The following is a 15603-nucleotide window of genomic DNA, read 5'->3' as shown; positions in this document are numbered from 1 at the left end:
TATAATAAAAACTGCTCCATCAAAAATATCTATAAGAAATTGAAGTGATTATTCAATAATAACATTCACAATATATTTTTATTGCTATCCTATATACTACTATAGGGCTTATTTTTTTTATTAAAGGTCTATACAGTCTGAAGGTAGATGTCCATGTGTTTTTGATTATAAAGCAGGTCTAGGTTCTATATTAGTATATTAATACTGTGAAAGTATGAAAGCCTAAGTCCACAGAGAAATGCACACAGCCTGTATTCAGAAACTGAGCCTTAAAACAAGGACTTCTGGAACTTTCTGATGTCACAACAAAGCAGTCACCGCCCTCAGCCATGCCAGTCAGCCAAAAGTTGGTTCATCAAGCTGTTACTAGAGCTCCAGAGAGAAGCCTGAGTGAGGAGATGTAAAACTACACTGAGATGGTTTTAGGTTCACAGGAAACACAGGAAAAGGGTAAAATATGGGATCTTTAACATACATGGAAGGACTCTTTATTGCTAATAAGAAACAACTCCATTTGTGTAGCACATTTGTATAGATGCAGCACAGTGCAATATAATTCTAATCTAGATTGGCACTCAGGGGACATAGCTTCTTCTGCCAAGGCCTAATATCTTCCACCAGACCCAGATAATTATCTGGATCTGTATTATACAAAGCCATAGATCTCAACACCATCAATATGTCTGACATTTTACTTCAATATCCAAACATTATTTCCTTGGAAATTGATGAATGTGTTGAAAAGAGCTGTATCTCACAATGTTAAGGAAAGCGATAAAAACATTCCTGGATCAGCCCCTCAAACCAGATCTTCACCAAAATTGAATGGGTTCTTCACTGGTCCAAGACTCATCCCTCCACCAGAATCTAACGCCAACCCTGCAGGAGGAGAGGAGATAATGGCACATGCCCAGAAGGTCATTACAATAGACATAAAACATAAGGTACTTCATTAAATGTATTTTATTTTCAAGTTATAATCCTTGAGATCATGAAATCAAACTGCATTTTACACCACTTATATCAGCAGTTTTCAGTATTAGAAGGTAAATTTCAGGGTCTAACGATAGTACTCAGCCTGACTTTTGCCCAATCCAGGTGTCTCAACAACCACTGTCCACACAGGATTTTATCCATACTACAGTTGGTCTGGATATTCAGACCAGTTCTGTTTATGGTTTGTAGAACACCATAGAGAGAGAGGATCTGTTCCCCATGAAATGTCACTTAAATCCAGTCATGTCATGTGTGCACATCTATATTGGAAAGTTAATTAAGTGGTTTTAATCCATCTTGTTTCAGGGCAGTTAACTAGTGTGACTGGGTGTGATAAGGTGTGATGATCAAATGAGTGTATGATGAATATTCTGCCTACAGTGTTCAGCTTTGTGCAGAACAGCTTAATAAATACTGACTGTGTGCAGTAACAGGGCCTTATGTTACTGTTTTTAGGACTGTGCAGCATTATAATAGATTTAGAAATAAGTGGGTCATAAGGATATAAATAAACTCTGAGTGATATTTAGCCCTGACAGCCTAATTATATCACATCAGTGAAGGAAGGTATATCCAAACAGAGGTTCTTATTATCACAGTGCACCTCTACCTCTAACAGAGAACTGGCAGACTGTCTTCTTCCTGATATCTGGGGAGACTCCAGACAGAACACAGACAGCCCCTGTAACATCATACTGATTTATCAGATGTTTATTTAGATTCCTGCTAGCTACTGCATTGTAACAGCAGCTACTCATTTACAACAGTCAAGGAGTACACATAACAGTTACCATCCATACTCACAGTGACACTTGACAAGACAAAAACATGATAAACCCTGTCTACAATATAAGAAAGCTCTACATATATTTATCTTGGACAGGTGAAAATAAATAAAGTTTAAAAAAATGTTGTGTTAGCTGTCTAGACCCACATCACACCTTAAAGGACAAAGTAGTCATATATTAAGTTACTTCATTTGTTGTGGAAACAGATAAACTCTTATCAGTTTGTTACAACATGACTCAATACTTTCTTAAATCAGAACCTCTCTTGGTGAATCCCTAGCCACTGTTGCAGGATTACTGACTGTTCTCTGTATTAAACTTGTTTAACATGGATCCAGTAGAAGGTTACCCTCTGATGACTGCCTGGTAAACTAACAATTACTATGTGTAATGAGGGTCTAACTTTTAATGTAGGTTTGGAACCAAATACCATTCTGTTTTTTAGGACCAGTGTATTCACCCACTTATATATGAACTTCAGTTCCTCATTTAAAACCCTTTCATTTTATCCAGTCATGTGTGCAGATGTGCACATTGTGGGGTCATCTCCATACATAGCAATAGTGGCATTATTCGAAATCAGAGGAAACTTGTTTTCCATTTGTAAGAGAACAAATTAAAAGAAAAGTGGTCCTAAACGGTTCAACTCTGGTCAGAATGAAGGTGGGCTCCAAACATGTCGAACCACTCATTCACAAGGATGCTCGTTGTTGTGAAAGCACACTGATCTCTTGTAGCTGCAGCTTGGGTGAACTTTGAAAAAACAAAAGAAATTCTCTTTTAATGCCACACAAGACTTTGAACAACCATGAAGTTCTTAAGCTTGAAATAAGCTTGGTCTAGAGGAGAGAGATATCAGGCTCACATAGTGAATTGCACCTCTTCAACCAGATCAACAAAACCAATACCAGAGTTACTTCTAAAAACAAGTTATTTAGGAATGTAGAAGATGCATTCACTAGGGTGGGCTCCACTTGACGTAGAGGTTGTGGTTCACTAGATGGGTCCATCACATCCACTACTGACACATGGCCTGATCCAGTGTCAAGTCTGCCAGTGTTCTGCCTTTTATCTCTAAAACATGCATTGTCTTGCCCTAGTTTTAAAATAATAAATATAATTACAAAACCAACAAACCAACTGCACAACACAAGAGAACTGGAACCACACATCACTGCTTTACAAATCCTGCCGACAACACTAGAATGTGACCTGCGCATCTCAGAGGTAAGGTACTGCTAAGCTCCACCTTAATGCTGCCATGGTTCTGGGCAACAGGTGGTTCAAGAAAGTTAAACAGCAGTCTCTTCTGTGATGCACTTTGAAACTTTCCTAACACCAGGGAGAACCTGGTGAGTACAGGTAGAAGTACCTGAATTTAAAGTGATAAACCTGCTCCTGAAATATACAAGTGAAATATAATGACCACACAAAGGTCTAGCTGTAATGGACATGTGTCAGCTATAAATGCAGACCTGGTCACCATGTTGTCCTATTTACTAAAAACTCCCATTCACATCCAGACATTCCTGATTTATTAACGTGCAAACAAAAATGCAGAACAAAGTGTGACAGATCTGTATCACTGCTTTCCCCAGTGTTTCCTTGTGTGTCTTTCCTCTATGTCTCCTCCCCCCTGTGTTCGTGTGTGTTTCCTTCCAGCAGGGGCGTGGTGCAGCACTGGCAGCCTGACACAACTGCTGCCCATCACTCATCAAGCCAGTTGAAAAATCCCGGTTGATCAACCACTCTCTACCAGATTGTTCTGCTTGCTTTGTGGTAACACTTCAGACCATTCTAGTCCCTTGCGTTCAAACATTGATTATTCGCTTTGTGTTTTCTCCAGAACAAAGTGCTCATCTGTGTTTCTCCTTGCTCCAGAGTTTTCCTGCTCTAGTGCTGCCATCTGCTCCTGCACCCTGACTCTCCCTCTGTCTCCACACTCTGCCGCCATTACCTGCCACACCACTCATCTGCTGGATTCCCTGGCTACCAAGCCTAGCCTCTGCATAAAAGGACTCAGACCTCTCTGAACTGTTGTGTTCAAACATTAAAACATCTTTCATCCTAATACCCAGTTGTCCATGTCTGAATCTGCTCAGGGGTCCAAGCCTGAGGATATAGTTTAAATCATAACAGGCTAGCTGAATAGTTTATCTTGAAAATCAGTTTGTACTGTTCGCATAGTTCAGTCATATCTGGACCCAAATGCAAATACAAAACAAATCCAGGTTGTTACAAATCCTGTCGACAACATCAGAATGTGAACCTCCCAACTCAAGGGTAAGATACTGCCAAGCCCCTCCTTAATGCCACACTGTTTCTGGGCAGGTGGTTTAAGAAAGTTATTAACTAACTAAAAAAAAAAGATAAAAAGGTGTTAGAGTTCAGTGATTTCTGGACCAAAATTAAGACATTAAACAAAGCAGGCTGGTGGAGTGATGATATTTAATGAAGAAAACAGGCTTACAGACAGGTTGTTAGATGCCAAACTGAATGCAAAACCGATAATTCAAATTGAACATTCTCCAGGAACTGAACAGGAAACACAGGGGAACTCTACAGATGTACTGACACAGAATAAGGAGAACACAGTGACTTACACACACACAAGTGGATAAGGTAACGAGACACGGGTCTATCACACACGCATACACCGATGTGGTGGTTCAGTATCTTGCCCAGGGACACTTTGACATGCAGAGTGGAGGACCCAGGGGTCTAATCACAGAGCTTCTGATTAGTGGACGCCCTGCTCTAGGTGGGATCCTTCATCCATGCATATATATCTGAGAGACAAGGGTCATCTGGCTGGATTGACAGGTATACCTGGGTATCATCTGCATAGTAGTGACATCAGAGGCCAGAGGCGAGTAGATAATCAGACCCAGAGAGGTAGGGTATATTGTAAACGGGAGGGGGGGGGGGGGGGGGCAGTGGCCACTGCCATCCTCAGCTGAGTAAGGGCCATTCCACCACAAAATCTTTACAAACCAATAAAGGTAACAAGGCAATAATCAGCAGACTGTGCTAATATTCCATCCATTCACTTAGATTTGGGGCTGAAGGTTAAGATTGTTATTTATTCTGTAATTCATAAATATGAATGTTAGTCTACATTATTAATATGACAATGCACATTTTAAAACATCTACATGAATTACCATATCAGTCTATCTTATTTAAAGATTTTGTAAAGCAGAAAAACATATGAGTTCTGAGTTTGCCACACCACTGAAAAAAACCTGCGAAGACCAGCTAACATCGGGCTTTTGTCAGCAATTATGAAGGGTTTGTTTAAATGTATTTGCAGTAGACACGGGTATTTATTGGATCCTGCTCCAATCGGCATTGATGTAAGCACAAAACCCGGGTGAACCCACCAAATTTTGCCTCTTTTCCTGCTGTAACATCTCTCAGAGGACACAGACACACAACTGTCACCAGTCCAGCATGGTGCTGTTACACCAGAACCTCCACGGCTACACTGATTGTGATGAAAGAGTGAGCTGTAGTTTTGAAAATTTTAAAAACACACAATCACAGATCGAAACATCTCATACGGAGGCTCCAACACTTTGACAGACTTTCACCAGCTTGTGTGTGTGTGTGTGCTCTAAGTGCAGAGGTGATATCAGAACAGAAAGACAAATTCGACTGATGGTGGAAAAGGAGTGTATCGGCTTTTAATAGCGGGTTTACACGCGTTTAAAAAACCCACTTTTTAATTTAGTGGAAAAAAGGGTATTTGATGAGAGGATGAAGCGGAACTTCTGGTCATGAAAAGAAGGGAAAAGTCATGAGTGAATAACAATGATTCTCTAATTACTAATAGCACCACACCTTTTGGTATTGCAGCCTCTAGGAAAGACACATTCTGTGAGGGAAGGCTTAGCTAACCAGCAATAACTCAACACTGAGCGGGAGAACCACTGATGCTAGTACATTACAGACTTGTATACCATTACAGCTTTAGGGGTGGGATATGCTAAGTAGGGGCCCAAGTGCGTCACCAGTACCCCGTTTAGGCCCTGCCCAAAAAAACGCTCAACACAAAAATGATGAAACACAGTTAAACGGTATAACTGCACAATTCAGTACCACACAAGTTTCACATGATTCACACGTTGTCAGGAATAGTTCTCCAACATATATATTTTATAAGATATTATAAGCAAATCTGTGAATTTGCTATACAGGGTCTTTAAAGAAATTGCTTTTTTCTATCTCTGGAAAAAAGTATCAAACTATCCTTTTGTATTTAATATCAAATCTAATCTAAATCTAATGATCATTTACTTTGCAGGTAATAGCTGCAGAGTTGACCCATGAATATCAATCAGACTGAGGTATAACAGTGCTGGTTGTGCACAGAAACTCAACCAAAAAATGCACCGTAAATCAGTATTAGGTTACTTTTTTTTGTTGCCCTTGATATTTGTGTTCTGAACACTTAATGTGCAAGTTGAGTTTCCACACACGTCTGCACATGCACATGATGCTGCACTGATCTCAAAATGGTAGAAGCTGTCAATGACAGCTTGACAAGCACACCTTGGCTATTACTAATCACCAGTCAAAGATTATCCTAAATGTGCAGACCTCTGAAGCTTGACAAGTGTAGCAGAATAAAGATTTGTTGTAGCGGCTTTTGGCCTAAGAGGATCTTTCTGTTTCTGTTTCTCGCTTGGTGATCATTGGCCAATCACCACCAGGTGACACACTATAAAAGCGGGTCACTCTCTTGTGCTCTTCCGTTCATGCTGAGCGGTGCACCTTGCTCCTGCTCTGCCGCAGGTAGGCAAGAATCTTGTTTGCAATTTGGCATGTCCTTGTTGCGAAGCTGCTTATAGATCTCCTGGCTGTTGCTTCCCGTGCTCTGAGCAGTGACCTTTCTGCTGATCGCTGCTGGAAGGTTCCTCCTGCTCCTCCCCAGTTTCATTGTGCCGCAAACTTCCTGCCGGTTGCATTTCACAAACAGGAGTTTTGCTCTTGTAGTGTCCTAAGTTCCATATGGTATGTGACTTCCTGGGTTTTATATGTTGTAGTGTTTTAAGTTCCATATGGTATATGGCTTCGTGGGTCTGGTATATTCAGTTAGGGGCCCCAGGTCAAAAGGACATGGGAGACAAGTGCCTCTTTGTTTTAGGAAATGAGGTCCATTTACATACGAACCATATATCTTGTCTTGGCTCCCAAAAATCAGACATGAAGTATACATTGCGTCCAAGAAAAGGGGAGACATCCGAGAAGATGTGTCCACTGATCATCCAAGGACAGAATTTGGAGTACAAGCCTTGGCAGAGTACAGATATGTCAGATATACTTGAGAAGTTACCTACTCCTCAAGATGGAGCACATCCTTGGATTTCGAAGTTGGAAGAGATCATGGTGGGAACGCAGTCTGCCATGGGAGATATTAAGAGACTTTTGGCCAACCTCCTTGGGGTTCCAGCAATGGAAGAGATTCTACGGAAAGCTGGACTTAATCAATATGTGGGGACTGCTGTAAATGATCCAGAGCTGTTTGCTGCAAATAGAGGTAAGCGCTGAGAGATACATTTCCAACTAATGTACATCCTGATAATATTCTTATTGAGCCACTGGGACAGGCTTGGAAGCATGGCAAAGGGTGTTTATATGGATCATATAGCTCATCAAGTGGAGTTATATAGGAAAAAGGAGCATGACCAGAAAGAGCAGGACCAAGAGACCCTCAGAAAACTCAATCAAATACAACTGGTGGATAACAAGAAGAAGGAGAAGAAGCAGGCTCTGGTTATACAGAGTCAGTCTCCACTAAATCAACCATCACCACAACCGCAGCTGAATCAGGTCCAGTTCCAATCGTCCCAGCCATCATTGGTGGTTCCAGTCATTTCCTGCCCACAGCCATGGAGAGGAAGAGGTCGAGGAAATTTAGGAAGAGGAAGAGGAGGAAATTTTAATCAGAATTTTCAACAGTTTTTAGAAGTATGTTATAATTGTGGACAGTTTGACCCGTGAATGCAACAGGCCAGGAGGAAACTTCAGAGGAAATTTCAGAGGAGGATTCAGGGGCCAACCAAGGCCATCCTGGGGACCGGTGAACCCTTACAGGGGCCCGGAGCCAGGATTCTAGAGGTACCCAGAGGACCCGAGAGGGGGGTGTCAGCTGGTAGTGTCAGGGCCGGAGAGAGATCCAACAATAGTGGTGAAAGTAAATAATCAACCATTGGAAGTGATGGCGGATAGCGGAGCTGCTTTCACCTGTATTGGGCCTGAAGATGTCTGGTCAATTGATTTGGACAATCGGGTTTGAGGGAGTGAAACAGCTGATTCCTGTCACGGAACCAATTGAGCTCTGCTATAAAAACCTGAAGACTACAATACCCATACTGGTATCAGAATATACACCTATGGCACTTTTGGGAAGAGATGTTTTGTGTAGACTGAACTGTACAATAAAGTGTACACCGGATGGCTGTCTGGTGGAAGTGCCAAACGGTGTGGTTCACAAATTATTGATGACAACAGAGACTGAAGCTCCTTCAGTATTTTGGGTTGGAAATCTTAGTGCAGATTTTTTGGAGCCAGCTAAATTGTGGGAGAAGTTAATTGTAGCAAACATGCCTGATGTGAAGCTTCCGGAGTATCCATTCACTGCATGCTTAAGTATTTCAAGAATGCTGCACAGTCGAACTCAGAGGAATGGTTTCAACTCAGTTCGTGCTGTATAATTTTGGGACCACGAAGAGCAGCGATGAAGATAAACAGAGATGATTATTTGGATAAAGAGTTTGACATCGAGAAGAGTGTGCCACATGTGACTTTGTTGGTGTCTGAGGAATATAAACAGAAGTATATAGGAGAAATGATGGCAGAAGCAGAGGAAGCTGTTCTTGTACCGGTAAAAGGGAATTTTGTGATCTGGAGGATTGAGGGTCAGCGGTTCATTAAGATTATGATCTCTGCTCAAGGACAGGGACAGCCACAAACTGTGCGGATGACACATGAGTCAATTTGCAGTGCTAAGATGCACTCAGACTCTATGAGAGAGGAGATGTTGCGACAAGTTCCAGAATGTTTGTGGTCTCGGCATAGTATCGATATTGGACTTGTGAAGTCAGCCCAACCAGTGAAAGTTGAACTCTGACCAGGAACCAGACCTCCTTGGAAGAACCAGTATCCACTGAAAGAAGAGGCAATCCGAGGGATTGAACCACAAATTGAAGGACTTTTGAAAGCAGATGTTTTGAAGATAACACAGAATCCTCAGAGTAACACACCTTTGTTGCCTGTGAAGAAGCCAGATGATTCTTATCGTCTGGTACATGATTTGAGGGCGGTGAATGAAGTGGTAGCTGATTTTCCAGCAGAAGTGCCGGATCCGCATACTTTGTTAGCTCAAATTCCCCCAGATGCGACACATTTTACTGTGTTAGATTTACGTGGTGCATTTTTCAGTGTTCCACTTAACATAGAAAGTCACTGTTTATTTGGGTTCACATACAATGGACAGTTCTATGAGTACAAGAGATTGCCACAAGGATTCAAACATAGTCCTCACATTTTTAATGAAGTATTGAGGGATGATTTGGCAGGGATAGATCAGATATTAAAAAGCACTGTTGTTCAATATATGGATGACATTATCATTTGTTCACCAGATGAGGAAATATGTCATAAGGACTCAATTAAATTGCTACAGATACTGGCAGAAAAGGGGCACAAGGCTTCTCAGAAGAAGCTGCAGTATTGTCAGGAGAAGGTAGTTTATTTAGGTCAGACAATAATGCAGGGACACAGAAGCATTTCTGACAGTCATTTAGAAGCTATTCGCAAGGCTCCAAAGCCCAGAACAGTCAGAGAGATGATGACATTTCTTGGTATTGCTGGTTATTCCTCAGCATGGGTAGAGGATTATACTAGTTTAACTGGGCCTTTGAGGGCTATGATTAAAGACACTGGGAATGCTCAACTTCATTGTAATCTTTCCTGGACACAGGATGGCCTTTTGGCATTTGAGATGATCAAACAGAGGTTACAAGAGGCTCCAGCGCTAGTGCTTCCAGACTACTCTAAGAATTTCTTGTTGTATGTGTCTACTTCTACTGGGGGTAAATATGCATGTGCAGTTCTATGTCAGCCAACAGGTACAGGGACAAGTCCTCAACCTATAATGAAACTGTTGCATGCTATGATGAAGCCTAAAGAAATAGTGATAGCTAAATGCGCAGCACATAAAATGGATGTGTCGAAGGTCACACAAGGGAATAAAGCGGCTGATGAAGCTTCAAAAGCAGTCACAGGAGCAGACAAATTGGGCAAAGTTCTTCTGGTCACTCATGAAGTGAACTTGGAAGACAAAATTACGCTTAGGGATGTGATTTCAATGCAGGAAGCTGCTCCTGCAATGGATAAACAGTTGTGGCTAGACCGAGGTGCCACCCAAGATTCTATTGGTCTTTGCAGAAATCATGAGGGGCCTGATAGTAGCACCTCCAGACCTGTTAGGTCTGATGATTCAGGAAGCACATGGGTTAGCTCATGTTGCAAGGGGGGAAGTTAGGAGAAAGATTACAAAGGAGTATGGTTTTTGGGCACCATACTTGCTTGAACAGATTGATTATGTAATAAGCAGGTGCACTATCTGTCTGAAAAACAATGTTTGGAGGGGTGTGATGGTTCCTCCTGGTCACATTCCTACTCCGAGGGGTCCTATGCGTGAGCTAGTTGTGGATTTTGTTGACATGATAAAACCAGTTGAAGGTAAAGGATATATGTTGGTTGTTGTGGACAGATTTTCGCAATGGCCTGAGGCTTGTCCAACCAAGCGGAAGGATGCTCAGTCTGTTGCCAAGTTTTTGTGTAGAGAGGTCATAAGCAGGTGGGGACTTCCAGATAGGATATCCTCAGACAATGGGAAAAAGTTTGTGGATAAAACAGTGAGATTGATTTAGCAAAAACTGAGAATTAAACAGCGTCTTGGAGCAGTCTATCATCCGCAAAGCCAAGGGATTTGTGAAAAAATGAATGGTGTTTTGAAAAATCGCATTGTTAAAATCTGCCAACACACGGGTCTAAATTGGATAGCGGCACTTCCGCTGGCGCTAATGGTGTGTCGCTCAAGTGAGCTGCGCGATTTGTACATGACACCTCATGAATTGGTCACGGGAAGATGGATGCCAACACCTTGTTTGCGTACAAGTGGAAAGGGTCCAAAGCCTGTCTCTTTTGGAAGATGAAATGTGAGCATATGTTACATATATGGCTACTCTGCATAAAAGAATATCCATCTATGTTTCTGACAGGCAAAGACAAGAGGAGGTGCAGGAGAGGCTCGATGAGCAAAAGAGGAGCACAGTGCAACCTGGAGACAAGGTGTTAGTGAAGGTGTTTAGAAGGAAGTGGTATAACAAACGCCGTGAAGGACCATTTGAAGTCGTTTGCAGTACTGGAACTGCGGTTCAGGTAAAAGGGTCTCCAACATGGTATCATTTATCACATTGTGTCAAAGCGCCAAGAGAAGAGGCGCCACGCTCACAGAGCCGAGATATTGCAGGCTCAAGAGAGCCAGAAGAAAATGGGGAAGAACATGCAGAAGAAGAAGAGATGCATGAAGATTTCCAGAGTCAAAATCCAGAAGAGGAGACTGTCCATGTTGTGGACAATGCTGATGATCCTGTGCACATTTTTGATGATGCCAGAGATGACTCTGCAGTCAATGGACAGGAAAGAAGATTTGGTGATACTGATTTCCAATATGTCCCAGAAACAGCAGAGCCTATTTCAGTAGAGTGCGAAGCACCAAAGGTTAAAAACAAATGTTATAAAACATTGTTTTCTTTTTTTCGGGGTGCTTAGGGATATTGGTGCTAGGAAGGGAAAGGTCCACTGGAAGGTGCGATGGGTCGACCAGCCTGAATTTGGACATTGTTTTGATTTTATTTTCTGAGGTTTCCATATGTATTTGCTTAAGTCATATCCTTACACAAATTGTTAAAATTCCTTATTTTTAATTGGTCTGGAGTACTATATGTGGTCGCCTAAGGCAGAGGGGCTGTGAGAGAATTTTCTTGTCTAGATTGCTGGACATGCATGTGTAGGAGGAACTGTTATTTTTGTCACAACTGCAAACATGTATGTGTTACTTTTTATTTTTCGAGACTCTGCTTAGTCTCGAAGGGGGGAAATATGTAGTGTCCTAAGTTCCATATGGTATGTGACTTCCTGGGTTTTGTATGTTGTAGTGTTTTAAGTTCCATATGGTATGTGGCTTCCTGGGTCTGGTATATTCAGTTAGGGGCCCCAGGTCAAAAGGACATGGGAGACGAGTGCCTCTTTGTTTTAGGAAATGAGGTCCATTTAGATATGAACCATATATCTTGTCTCAGCTTCATGAAGACTACCAACCTATATAAGTGGGTAGTTAGAGCTGTTATTCAGAGGAGATTCATACTGGCTTCGACTCCTCTCTCAGGCAATCCATGGTGCTTGATTTGATGCTGGACCTCTTTGTAATAAACCTTTTTATATACAAGCAAGACGGTGTCAGCGGAGTTTCCTTCTTCATCATCACATCATCGCTATTAATAAACAACACTCTAGGTAATGACTGCTGTAGCAGACTAACGCCTGCAGATTCCCTTGTCTTCCTGCGGATGAGAGCTCTCGCTGCCCGATTGGTACGTAGCCTACTCTGGCATCAGTTTTCTATTTTTTTATTTATTATTTTGGTTAATCTAATTTTCATGCATCATAGGAACTGTGTCCTCCTTTGGTGGTGGAGCCCTCTTTCTGTGTGCTCTGTCTTGAGTCTCCTGGTATTGACGTCACTTGTGTGGGTGTGTATGCATGTGTGCTTTATAAAACCTAGAGGTGTGTGTGTTCTCCCCCTCTCGCTCACCACACAAGCTCCAGTCTTTGTCAACAGGACACTGTCACATTCCATGAAAGTGACAGGAAATATAGCTACAACTGCTGGAAGTCAAGCTAGCCTCCACAATACCCTGCATCAGGTATCAGATCCTTCATGGGACAGAAAGCTGTTCTGAGATCAGATGTAAGGAGAGAGATCACTTCACTTCAGTATCATTCCAATTGATGTCAGTTTTTAGCTTTTCGCTCTAACAGCTTGCATGCCACTGGTTGAGTGCATATTTGTGTTCTTTGGCCACAGCATAAAGAGATGAGCAATGCTCTCAAACAGACGTACAACCCAGTCCAACTCCAACATCAGTCACAATGTGGTCATCACTTTATTCAGCAGTGACCACTTTGAGATACCGCCACGCTGACATAGTGAAGGCGTTCACCAGAATCTCACTAACAAGTAAAAAGTAAGATGAGGTGGACGAGGCTACTTCATCAACACACAACTTTATAACGCACAAACATTGTTTCCTAACTTCTCCAAGCCAAAGATGCAGACCTGGACCTGGATCAATCACAGACCTGCAAGCCTTCCGAAGCTAGTTTTGGTACTTATTTGGCATTGCTGCTGGTGACATCTTTATTTTTAGTACTGTTTGTTGTTCATTCATACTTTCATTTAGTCACAAACGTCAGGCACACTGAAAGTGGGAATTAAATTACCTAATTAGATACATGCACCTACAGAATAACTTCCTCTTAGGCAATTTTGCTTACAAAATAAAAGTGGTTGTGTAAATTAAAGTTGTTTTGCAGCAATACTTTATTTGAAGCTATTGTGAACTTTTAATCTGAAAAGTATTGACCGGAAGTTTCAATAGTTCTGTGACCTGCTTGACAGACCTCAGAAATAGTGGATATAAGATGAGTATGAGATGAGTATAATATGAAAAAAAAAAAAACCCACTTCAGTAAATCAGTCAAACGTGGGTGGCCCGGTAGCCGAGTGGTTAGGGCACGTACCATGTTGAGCACAAGATGCTCTTTGCAGGCAGTCACCAGTTCGACTCCTGACTGGTCCGACTCTTTCCCGCATGTCATTCCCCTCTCTCTACCCCCTTTCAGTGGAGCCTGACATATGAGATGTGAGATGTGATGAGTGGTGGATGTCTTACTTTGACAGATGATCCACTTCAGATGAATCATACCCATCGCCTCATTCAAAGCTGCTGTACCTGGATATTTAATTTAGCTAACCTGCTAACCAGACCATGTTAACTGTTAAACAGCTAAGCTGCTAACTGTAGCTGGAGACAGGAGTCCTTGTTGTGCTCCTCGGTGAGTTTGTTGTAGCACCACATAAACCAGTCATCAGCTGCAGTTCAATACTCATGAATGGGATGAATAGGCCGCAGCCCTGATTTTACCCCTGGCAGAACTGATGTACCTGGTCGCTGCACTGATGGAGTAGATAGTTGGATCTGGGCGGAATGAGACTGAGGGTGGGGGGCTGATGGGTCAATCTGATGAAACCTGGTTTTTGCCTGCCCAGCAGTGTTGGTTGGCATGTTGTACATCTGCAGCTGATGTTGATATTGTGGAGGACACTGCAAGTGGCAGAGGTTTACCTGCCACTGACCGTTTCTCAGGCAGTTGTAGCTTTTGAAGAAGAGCAGAGACTGGATGAGGCCAGACCACCCTCATCCAGTGGCAGGAGGCCCTGACTACTGGATTGACTATATTGCAAAAATCAGACCCATTCTGTGTCTAAAGGATGCTGAAAAGCTAGTTCATGCATTTGTTACCTCAAGACTGGATGTCCCAAAAATTCAGTAAAAAGCCTCCAATTGATCCAAAATACGGCAGCACTAGTACTGACAGGAACTAGGAAACAAGATCACATCTGTGTTAGCTTCTCTGCATTGGCTCCCTGTAAAATCCAGGATAGAATTTAAAATCCTCCTCCTCACCTACAAAGCCATTTATGGTCAGGCACCATCGTACCTTGAAGAGCTTATAGTTCCCTATTTTCCCAATAGGACACTTCACTCTCTGAATGCAGGTCTACTTGTGGTTCCCAGAGTTTGTAAGAGCAGAATGGGGGCCAGAGCCTTCAGCTATCAGGTTCCTCTCCTGTGGAATGTTGAGTTTACTGTCCTTTCTCATTGCAAGTAAACTCGTGCGTTCGTTTGATGAAGTTAATGCAGGAGACGAATTCAGAATTCTTTTCACTAATTTATTAAACAGGCTTTCACAAAATTAAAAGAGGATCATTACAGAGCTCCGGGTCCAAACTATCTTTCCCTGACAACATTCAGCTGTGTCAGTTCATGAAGTCTGACCCTCTAACTTCCCCTTGCCCGGTGTTTTTATTACTGTTACACATAGAAAATAGAGAATGTAGGTTGAGCTCTTCTTCATTGGCTGTTGCCTGTCCTGCCCTCGCACCTTCATGGTTATCTGACTCCCTTTGACCTCCTTCACTTGTGCCTGAAACAGAGACACAACACCCCCACATCCCCAGGGCTGTCTCCCCTGTATCAGTTCACCGTGCCCTTGCACACGTCTATCCTCGTCTTTGCCTACGCAGTCTGGCTGTGGCACGTCCGCACCGCACCTAGAGAAAAACCCCATCCCACATCCTTAACTTCACTATCTGGAACACCCTGCTCCCGGTTGAGACTTCAGCAACTCCTCAGCATATAGTTATCAAAATATATCAGCAAGCATCCTGTCTCCACATGTTCCTCATAACCTTGCAATACTCACACAGAAAATGCTATTGTATAAACATATTCTTCATGACATTGACATTGACATTTGTAGCCTTTTGGTGAAAAACCACAGTTCAGTGTGAGTCCTGCAGCCCCGGGTCTGGTGAAATACACTCATATTATAATTGGGTTAAATTATGCATGAACTCATATGTATTAATTAAAAGCATATGTTAAAATCATATAAAATC

The sequence above is a fragment of the Trachinotus anak genome, unplaced genomic scaffold (assembly GCF_046630095.1).
Source record: "Trachinotus anak isolate AG129_WGS33_773 ecotype Australia unplaced genomic scaffold, CSIRO_AGI_Tana_v1 ptg000007l, whole genome shotgun sequence".
Lineage (NCBI taxonomy): Eukaryota > Metazoa > Chordata > Actinopteri > Carangiformes > Carangidae > Trachinotus > Trachinotus anak.
Note: the sequence above shows the minus strand (reverse complement) of the source record.